This window comes from Sus scrofa, unplaced genomic scaffold (assembly GCF_000003025.6).
Source record: "Sus scrofa isolate TJ Tabasco breed Duroc unplaced genomic scaffold, Sscrofa11.1 Contig1815, whole genome shotgun sequence".
NCBI classification, from domain to species: Eukaryota; Metazoa; Chordata; class Mammalia; order Artiodactyla; family Suidae; genus Sus; species Sus scrofa.
This window is the reverse complement of record NW_018084954.1, coordinates 376,803-388,458: the sequence shown is the minus strand read 5'-3', so window position 1 is coordinate 388,458 and position 11,656 is coordinate 376,803. Positions and strand designations below refer to the sequence as shown.

At 35.3% G+C, this 11,656-nt stretch overlaps 1 pseudogene; it reads left to right on the top strand.

Annotated features, from left to right (window-relative positions):
* Positions 1-2,873: 2,873 nt before the first annotated feature.
* Positions 2,874-4,215, top strand: LOC110258300 (annotated as a pseudogene).
* Positions 4,216-11,656: the final 7,441 nt, after the last annotated feature.

Sequence of the window (11,656 nt, the reverse complement as noted above, 5' to 3'; positions counted from 1 at the left end):
TTGCCGTTTCCTATATTTCCATTGTTTTAATCCCAAGTGTTTTAGACCAAGGCTTATATTCTGAAATTTTTTGTGTCCTAACATGGTAAAGCAAACAAGAGGTGCAACAAAACGCTTCTCAGTGAGTATAGTTAAGGGAAGTATTCTAATTTATTTTTACTTTTAATATTGACATTCACTAAAAGGTATATACATAAATATTTTTATTGATTTTTCAAACTATATTTTTTCTCTCAAAACTGAAGGCTATGGGAAACTAGGATGAGATTTAAGCTGCAATTCATACTTTTTCTGATTAACGTAGGACTTCAAAATAAACAGGTAAGGACACAAAATAACTCTGTTAAATACTTCATGCACTTACATTGAACATTTTTTCTAACTGCTGAATAACAACGTGCTTTTTATTTAATATTTTGAAACTAAGGAAATAAAATTTTCAGTCTGGGCCTGCACTTTGATGTTTTAATAAAAGAAAAAGAAAAAGAAAACACTTTGACCACAGAATTTATATGACTAGACCCATGATTAAATATGTCCTAGAGGATCACTAAAAATGGTAGAAGAAGGCCTTTCAAAGGAAATCAAATATTACTCTCAAAAACTGCATTAAGATGTAAAGGGTTTTCTCTTATTCTAAGTGTTAGAAAAAAACTAAAGCATAAGGGCAAGCTTATTTCTAGTCATTAGCTTTTAATCTACTGTGATATATTTCAAGAAAATCTTACCCACGTACCTAGAAACAGACAAATAGGAGATGGGTCAATTGAGATAGAGAAAGATCCTAAATTTCTATTTTTATTTTTATACATACATATATAAATGTACCATTGAAATACACTTTGCATATTACATTCCATAACTAAGATATACAACATATGGATTTGAGACATTTGGACGTGGCAATTTGTTTACCACTGTAACATTAGTTAGCACAATATCACATCACATAAATGTCATTTCTTTTTGTGGTGAGCATAACTGAAATGTACTCTCTTAGTAAAGTTGATGATTTTAAAAATACTTTTGTCTACATCCACTGTACTGTACATTAGACTTATTTATCAGTTGTACAGGGCTTATTTATCAGTTGCAAATTTGTCATCTTAAACTACATTTCTCTTATTCCCACAAAACCATCCCTTGGTAACCATAACTTTATACTGTTTTCAAGAGTTTCACTATGTATGTACGTAATATACCTCACTATACTTCTCTTTCTCTAACTTATCACACTTATTGTCCTCAAATTCCATTCACGTTGTGCCAAATGGCAGGTTATATTCTTTCTCATGGCTGAAAAATATTACCTTGTATTTATATAAGACACCTTCTTTACAAAGTCATCCTCTAATGGACATTTAGGCGTTTCTATATCCTGACTATTGTGAATAATGCTGCATTAAATACTGGAGTGCAGAGTTTTCTTTGGATAACTTATTTTGATTTCCTTTGAGGATGTAGCCCTAAAGCGGGATTTGGGGATTACACTGTAGTTCTATTTTTAATTTTTTGGGAAATGTTCACATTGTTATCTGTAGTGAATGAACCAATTCACATTCCCACTAAGAGTGTACAAGCATTCCCTTTTGTGCACATCCTTGCCAGCTCGTTATCACTTGTCCTCTTGATAATAGGCATTCTGACAGATATAAGGTGATATGGTGATTTTGATTTGCATTTCTCTAATAGTTAGTGATTCTGAACATCTCTTCATGTGCCTATTGAAATTTGATAATTTTTGGAAAAGCATCTCTTTAGTTCCTATGCATACACTTAAAAAACAAGGTAACAGAGATTATGCATAAGGCATTGTAAATTGTGTTTGATAGAGAAAACATGTTCAAGACTATAAAAATAGATATCATCGTACTCTGAGGTATTTAGTTAAAACTTTATTAAGTAGTATTATACATATATATTACATATGTAGTATACTATTAATACTGTATACTATATATTATGCTTTGTATAAGGAAGGGAAAGATTTAAATATCTGGGCAGAGTTCCTGTCATGGCTTGGTGGTTAACAAACCCAACAAGCATCCATGAGGATGTGTGTTCAATCCCTGGCCTCACTGAGTGGGTTAAGAATCTGGAGGTGCCATGAGCTGTGCTGTATGTTGCAGACACAGCTCCGATCCTTCATTGCTGTGTCTGTGAGGCTGGCAGCTGTAGCTCTCTTTCCATCCCTAGCCTGGGAACTTCCACATGCCACAGTGCAGCCCTAAAAAGAAAAAAATAATAATAATATCTGGGCAAAACAGAATAATGGCATGGTCAGTGTTTATAGAAATGGGTGTGTCACTGAATGAAAAGATAAAGACTTGGTAATCAATATATGTTTTACTCCTCAGCTCTCTAAGTTTCCTTTCTTAAAATTGAATCATCCTCTGGAGTTCCCGTCGTGGCACAGTGGTCAACAAATCTGACTAGGAACCATGAGGTTGCGGGTTCAGTCCCTAGCCTTCCTCAGTGGGTTAACAATCCGACGTTGCCGTGAGCTGTGGTGTAGGTTGCAGACGTGGCTCGGATCCCGCGTTGCTGTGGCTCTGGCATAGGCCAGCGGCTACAGCTCCATTTGACCCCTAGCCTGGGACTCTCCATATGCCGTGGGAGCGGCCCAAGAAATAGCAAAAAAGACAAAAAAAAAAAGTGAATCATCCTCTATTTAATCACCAATGACCTTCATGTAATTCCTAAAGATATAAATGTAGTATGTCAAATGTATGTTATTTTCAAATATTCACATGAAAACCTTTTGCTTAGTTTTAATATTTTATATATATATATATATATATATATATATAAAGGAAATTGACTTAAAATTTGTAATCTTTAAACTTGAAATTAAATTTATTTGAGAACACTTAACCAAATATAGATACCCCGGGCTTGTACACTACACTTACAATAACTCATAAAGACAAACCACTTTACAGTGAGCATCCTCCCTGGAATTATCAAAATAGTCTCACAAATCCAGAGTGTAAGAGTTGAGGTCATAAGAGTTGACATGTTAGGGAAACAAATGTCCCCCCAGGAGTTTATGTACCTGTATTGCAAAGACAATAGGAAAAGATTGAAGAAAAATCTCTTCTCTTTTTTGTAAAATAAAAATTAGAAAGGAAAATTATACACATTCTAAATAAAAATCTTCTATCTCTCCATAATTCCTGTCTCAACAGATAACACAGAGATGACTGGGGATAACCAATCCCTTCCAACTGAGTTTATCCTCATGGGATTTACTGATCATCCACAACTGAAGCCCCTTCTGTTTGTAGTGTTTCTGACCATCTATCTGATCACCATGGTGGGAAACCTTGGTCTGGTGGCACTGATATTCATAGAGCGTCGTCTTCACACCCCAATGTACATCTTTCTGGGCAACCTCGCTCTGATGGATTCTTGTTGTTCTTGTGCCATTTCCCCCAAGATGCTAGAGAATTTCTTCTCTAAGAACAGAATAATTTCCTCTATGAATGCATGGCACAATTTTATTTCCTCTGCTTTGCTGAAGCTGCAGCCTGCTTTCTCCTGGCAGCCATGGCTTATGATCGCTATGTGGCCATCTGCAACCCACTGCAGTACCACATCATGATGTCAAAGAAATTATGTATTAAGATGACCACAGGGGCCTACATAGGTGGAAACCTGCACTCCGTGATTCATGTTGGGTTTCTGTTTAGGTTAACTTTCTGTAGTTCGCATCAAATCAACCACTTTTTTTGTGATGTCCTTCCATTATTGAGACTCTCCTGTGTTGATCCTTATATCAATGAATTGATGATATTAATCTTTACAGGGTTCATTCAAATCTTCACTATTACCATAGTAATAATCTCTTACCTTTTCATCCTTTTCATAATTTTCACAATGAAATCCAACAAAAGCAGAGGGAAAGCCTTATCTACTTGTGCATCCCACTTTTTCTCTGTCTCAATATTCTATGGTTCTCTTATCTTCATGTACATTCGACCAAATTCAGTTAAAGAAGAAGAAAAAAATAAAGCTGTTGCTGTTTTTTATACTATAGTGATTCCATTTTTAAACCCTTTTATTTATAGCCTAAGAAATAAGGAAGTAATAAATGTTATGAAAAAAATGATGAAGATTGCATAACATTCTGAAACAAATACCATGACCTGTGGACAACTGGTTTTAATTTGATTAAACTTTTTTCCAAGATCAAGGAACACTATGAAAGTGGAACATGGCCACTTTGTATATAAAATACTAAATTATTGAGACACATTGGTGTATGAATCAAATTAACAAGCTTAGAAAGGAGTAATTCTGCTAAAATGTATTTCAAAATCTAAGCTACTGGGTTCCACCAGGGGGTGAACTAAGTAATTATTCTTAAAGACATGCATCATGTCAGGGTGTTTTGACATACACTAGTAACTATTTGCTTCAGAGTATAATGAGGTACAATTTTCAACAAATCCAACAATCTCTAGGAATAGAAGTTGTAACATGCAAAGGAAGCCTCCATTTAATACTTTTGGCAAATCTCTTGAATCTCAAGATATAATCTTACAGACTCCCCCACAATTTTAGTTCCAAAATATCAATATTTTCTTTTTCATTTACTTTATTATGAAAGTATGGTTTATGAGCAATATGATATTACTTTTAGGTGTTTGGCATAGAGATTCAGCATTTTTACAGATTATACTCCATTAAAAGTTTTTATAATGATGGCTATAATACTCTGGGCTATAAAAATGCTAATCCTTTCTGAAGCAACAGGGTGTGACAGATTTAAAGCCTGTATTTCAATATGATTCTCAATTTTGAATTGTTCAAGTATATGTCTGAATATATATTCATACATAAGATGCATTTCTAATCAAGAACATTTGCCTCTTTAATGTTAATTGATTCTCTCTCAAGTTCTCTGAAATAGATTCTCTGTATACTGGGAATTTATCAATTGTTACTAATAATGTTAGTTATATTGACAACTCCAAAGATTTAGTATTTGCCAGCAGTTTGTCCATTATATATGACCATGTATTTCCTTAATATATTGTCATTAAAGCATTGTATCTCTCTGATATTACTACGTGTCTTGATTGTTATTAGGAACAGCACTAACCTGGACTGGTTCCAATATAAAGTATTGACATTTGCAAAGTATTATCAAAAAGCTGTAGGTGTTGATCAAACATAAATTAGACAAAAATTAGTAAAAATCTAAATATCTCTGCAAAAATGTTTATTGATACTTACATGTGCATATATAAAAGAAAAATTTACTGAGAACCTATTATTCATTATTATTAGTTACATACTAGGTAGATCTTTCATATATTATTACCAACCAATTAGTTACACATTATTTTTATGCTTCTCCTCAGTAAAAGTCTCATATTTGGCCAGAGTGGGGAACTTTCCCAAGTTATTCCAGGTCCTAGAATTTAGCAAGAATTTGAATCAATACTTTCCTTTACCTCACATGCTAGGGAGTTCAGAAAATGAAGATCTTTATGGGCTGGAGATATTTAGTGGTTAAGTAGCATCAGAAGTAATCTGTGCCTTAAAAATGAGGGAAATATTCATATTTAGAGGAAAACAGCATTGAATAAAACTAGAGTCAATGTTTATGGAAATAAGTGTGGCACTGGGCATGGCGATTAGGAAGGTAAACCATGGACAGAGAAAGCTGACAAAATTATTGGTGAAAGCTGGTGATACATGTGGGACGAAGTGAGGAAGCAGGTTACTGGGAATCTTAAATGACACCCTCAAGAATCTGAATTTATCTTAGATCCATCAGACATGTCTTTCAGTAGCATAAAAATATGGTTGTGTCCTTCAGAAATCTGATCTTGCAACTGATTGTAAAGAGAACTGAAGCAAGAAGAATTTCATATATTCATACATTAGATGAGGAGAACTGAAACTAGAGAGGAGGAGAGGGTTGCACAGACATGAGAAACATTAAAGGAAAACATAGTAAGTTGCAACCATTGAATAATAAAATGAAGGTCTATCATATTCCTATGAGTTTCAAACATGTCATAACTGATTTCATATCACTCATACTAAAAAGTACCTGACATACTCAACCATTCAATAAACATCTCCTTCAGGATGTTTTTAATTAATTATATAAATTATATAAATTAATTGGCTATTTATTTTATTTCTAATGAATTAATAAATAATTCCATTTAAAATTATTAGTTTTATTTTCTAACATTATAAATACTGATCAATAGAATCCATACAAAGCTCTTTAGGTCCTAACATTTTATGAACAAACAGAAATCTATAAAATAAAAATTTTGAGAAACTCTGAATTAGATGGATGTTGTTGTTCTGTATTCACTCTCTATTTTAGTATAGATTTTTAGTTATTAGACTCGCATTCATTGGTTTTTTTCTCCCTTTTCTAATGGTGCCAAGATTTTTGTGAAACGTTTTTGCACCATTCAAGCTTCTAAGCTTTTATCATATGTGTCCGCTAGGCTTCTTCTTTCCCTCCAGTGAATCACTTACTACAATCCTGCCAATCCAGAAAGTTCATCTGAAATGCATTTCCAATGAAGAATCTTTTTTCTTCCACATTTCCATTCACTTCCTTCACCATGTTTTCATATAGCACTTTAATTACACTTTATTTTAAGGGCTGCACCCATGTCATATGGAGATTCCAAGGTTAGGGGTCTAATTGGAGCTGTACTTCCCAGCCTAGGCCACAGCCACAGCAACGCAGGATCTGAGCCAAGTCTGCAACCTATGCCACCCCTCACAGCAATGCTGGATCCTTAACCTACTGAGCAAGGTCAGGGATTGAAACTGCATCTTCATGGTTGCTAGTCAGATTCTTTAACCACTGAGCCACAATGGGAACTCCTAATTATACTTTTTAATAAGGCTGAATTGGCTTTTAGTTGGAAATACAAGTGTCTTCCTCCCCACTAGATTTTGAGCTTCTTGTGAGGAGCCATTTCTAAAAGCTAAGCACTTCTCTTGTGCTCATTCTATCCACAATCTCTTCTGGCATACTGTATTTTTTTTTAGTATTTGATTAAACAGAACTGAAAATTTAAATATCAATGTAGCGTATATTGGGAATCTAGCTCAGTTTGTTGTCAGGAGCCCAAAATATCTATGACATGATCAATCACTTTTGTATATCAAGCTAATACTTTTAAGTCAACACATAAAAAGTGAACACATGATAAAGCAATAAATGCATTTTAGCAGGTAATTTTAAGACGATAAGGAAAAGCTAAATCAATTTAATTTAAAGGATCTAGGAATGTCCCCACTGAGATCTGATTTGAAATCCAGAATGAGTAGATTGGGATGAAAAGAGAGGCTGAAAAAGATATTTTAGTTCAAGCAAACTTTATGAGTAAATTAATGAATCAAGTGCATAAAAGGACAAACATGGCCAAGGGTCATGTCCTGAGGGAAGAAGAGGAAAGCAAGGTCACATGTAAGGTACAGACAGACTGTGGTGCATCTGTAATACCAAAATCCAAAAATGGATTTGTCTGAAAACTAATGAAAGACCATTTCAAATTCTTGAGAAGGGGAGTATAAATTTTTTCTTTCATCTCATAAATATTTGTTGATTACTGTAAATTACCACATAGTATCATGGTGTTATAAATACAGAATTAACATAGAAGAGAAATCCTTCCCCTTTTTTTATTATTATTTTTTTTCCTTTTCTAAGGCTGCACCTTCAGCATATGGAGGTTCCCAGGCTAGGGGTCCATTTGGAGCTGTAGCCACCAGCCTACACCACAGCCACACCAGCGTGGGATCCAAGCCACATCTGCGACCTACAACACAGCTCATGGCAATGCCAGATCCTTAACCCACTGAGCAAGGCCAGGGATTGAACCCGCAACTTCATGGTCCCTAGTCGGATTCATTAACCACTGAGCCACGAGGGGAACTCTATTCCCCTTTTAATCCTATATGCTAGAGATGGGGGAGGGGAAGAGAGTGACTAGTTATAAGTATACTAATAAGTAAATATGTACTATTCTTAAAAGTGATTAGTTGCACGATGTGGAGAAAAACAGTAAAAAACATAGAGGCATCTGCGGAAAATTGATAAGTAGGGAGAACCACCTAGGTAATCCAAATATGGTACCAACTAATATCAGTGTTTCCAATGTTTTGCAAATAATTGATTCACAGAAACCCTGTGATAACCTATCAGAGACTGTGGTCTCTTTTCAAAATTCTAATCATTTTCCATAACCCATGTTAATTCCTCTAGTAGAAAAAAAGTCAAGCCAACATGAGACTCTTTCCTATTCATATGGCTCTTATGCAGAATAGTAAATTTAAAAATAATTTAAAAATGAATGATGGAGCATGATAATGTGAGAAAAAATAATCTATACATGTATGTGTAACTGGGTCTCCATGCTGTACAGTAGAAAATTGACAAAACACTCTAAAGCAGCAATAATGAAAAAAAACAAAAATCATTATATATAAATAAATGAGTTAAATTACATAATAATCCAGAAGTGATCATCAAATGCTCTTAGTGGACTTAGTGAAGTAATTTGCTTTGGTTTCCTTATCTCACAGAGCAACCTGATGTGTGTTGGCAACTGAATCTCCCCACAGAAATATACTGATATCCTTTCAAAGATATCACTAAAGATTTGATGAAGTATTTTAACTTCTCATTGTAAGGAACATAATTATCAAACTTAACCTATTTGTTTTTGCCCATGTTTTCATTCTTTTAATCCCAAACATTTTGGAGACTAAGGAGTATATTCTGCAATTCTATGAGATTCAACACCATAAAGCAAACATGAGGTGTTACAAAACTCTCTTCAGTGAAATCTAGGTAAGGGAAGTACTTCAATTTTTTTAAATTGAATATTAGCATCCATTAATATTTATTATCTAAAGTATTTTGCACTTGTTATATTTCAACTACTTAGTTATCTTTCTAGCTCTTCTCAAAACTGAGGGATATGAGAAAACTAGAGTGAGATTCAAACCTCAAAGCACTCTGACCTTGTCTGATTATAAGTCAGATTTACATACACAGGTAAGGATACAAGGTAACTATGTTAAATAATTCAGGAACTTGCTTGGTGGTTAATATTTAATATTTTAAAATAAATAAATAAAATTTTCAGCCAGGTCATTATTTTAATATTTGATTATGGAAAAAACAAAACATACTACAGTGGAATTCATATAAGACAAATCACTCAATATTTCTATTAGATCATTAAATAATGATAGAAGATAGCCACTTAAGGTAAATTAAAATTTGTTTTCAAAAATGTATTAAGATTTAGGATACAGGATTGAGAAGGCAGAATAGAAGAACTGGAGCCCAACTTCTCTCCTAAAAACAACAAAATTCGCAACTAAAGACTGAGCATTCTTCATCAAATGGACTGGAAACCTTAAAAAAGATATCCTACTCCAGAAGAAAAAGAGGAGGACACATCAAGAGGTAGGAGGGGCGATTTCATTATATAAACAACCCCATACCTCCTGGGTGGGAAGCTCCACAGACTGGAAACTAATTGGTTCACAGAGATGCACCTACAGGAGTGAGAGTTCTGAGTCCCACATCAAACTCTCATGAGTGGGGATCTGGCACTGGAAGAAAGAGCCCCTGGAGCATTGGCACTGAAGGCCAGTGGGGCTTGTGTGCAGGAGCTCCACAGGACTGGGGGAAACGGAGACCCCATTCTTAAAAGGCGCACACAGACATTCACATGCACTGGGTCCCAGGTCAAAGCAAAGTCTCCATAGGAATCTGGGTAAACCTGACCACAGTTCTTGGAGGACATGCTGGGAAAACAGGGGTGAACATGGCTTGTTGTGAGGGAAGGACATTGAAAGCAAAGCTCTTGGGAATATTCAGCAGCATGCCTTTCTCTGGAGGTGGCCATTTTGGGAAAATCTGGCCCCACGCATCAGTCAGCTCAGTCAGGACTGAGAAGCCCCAGGGCAAACAACAATCCACCTGGGAGCACAGCCCTGCCCCTCAGTAAAAAGGCTACCTAAAGACCCCTCAGGCACACAGCTGCCTATAATCCCATCCAGAGACTAGGTCCCACCCACCAGAGGGATTAGAATTGGCTCCACACACCAGTGGGCAACCATCAGTCCCTCCCATCAGGAAGCCTACAGCAAGAAAAAAAAACAACAAGAAAAAAAACTTCAAAAAATGCAAACACGTGGAGACTAAACAACACGCTACTAAACAACCAGTGGATCACTGAAGAAATCAAAGAGGAAATTAAGAAATACCTGGCAGCAAATGACAATGAAGATATGACACTCCAAAACCTATGGAATGCACCAAAAGCCATTCTAAGAGGAAAGTTTATAGCAATACAAGCCCACCTCAGGAAACAAGAAAAAGCTCAAATAAACAAGCTAACTTTACTAAAGCAGCTCAAGAGAGAACAGACAAGACCTAAAGTTAGTAAAAAGAAAGAAATCATAAAGATCCCAGAGCAGAAATCAATGAAATAGAAACAAAGAAAACCATAGAAAAGATCAATGAAACGAAAAGCTGGTTCTTTGAAAATATCAACAAAATCGATAAACCCTTAGCCAGACTTATTAAGAAAAAAAGAGAGAGGACTCAAATCAATAAAATTATAAATGAAAAAGGAGAAGTAACAACGGACATCAAAGAAATACAAAGGATCATAAGAGACTTCTATATGCAACTATAGGCCAATGAAATGGAAAACCTAGAAGAAATGGACAAATTCTTAGAAAGGTACAATCTTCCAATACTAAATCAAGATGAAATAGAAAAGATGAATGGACCCATCACAAGAGCTGAAATTGAAACTGTGATTTAAAAACTTCCAATAAACAAAAGTCCAGAGCCCAGATGACTTCACAGGCGAATTCTCTCAAGCATTTAGAGAAGAGCTAACACCTCTCCTTCTGAAACTATTTCAAAAAATTGCAGAGGAAGGGATACTCCCAAACTCATTCTATGGGGCCCCCATCACCCTGATACCAAAACCAGACAAAGATGCCACAAAAAAAGAAAACTAAGGCTAATTTCACTGATGAACATCGATGCAAAAATCCTCAACAAAATACTAGCAAACCGCATCCAACAATATATTAAAAGGATTGTACATCATGACCAAGTGGGATTTATCCCAGGGATGCAAGGGCTCTTCAGTATCTGCAAATCCATCATTGCAATACACCACATTAACAAACTGAAGAATAAAAACCATATGATCCTCTCAATAGACACAGAAAAAGCCTTTGGCAAAATCCAACACACATTTGTGAAAAAACCCTTCAGAAAGTGGGAAGAGAGGGAAACTACCTCAACATAATAAAGGCCATATATGATAAACCCACAGCTAACAGCATTCTCAATGGTGAAAAGCTGAAAGAATTCCCACCAAAGTCAGGACTAAGACAAGGATGTCCACCCTCACCACTACTCTTCAACATAGTTTTGAAAGGCCTAAGCACAGCAATCAGAGAAGTAAAAGAAATAAAATGAATCCAAATTGGACAGGAAGAAGTAAAACTATCCCTATTTGCAGATGACATGATACTATACCTAGAGAATCCTAAAGACTTTCCCAGAAAACTGTTAAAGCTCATCAATGAATTTGGCAAAGTCGCAGGATACAAAACCAATACA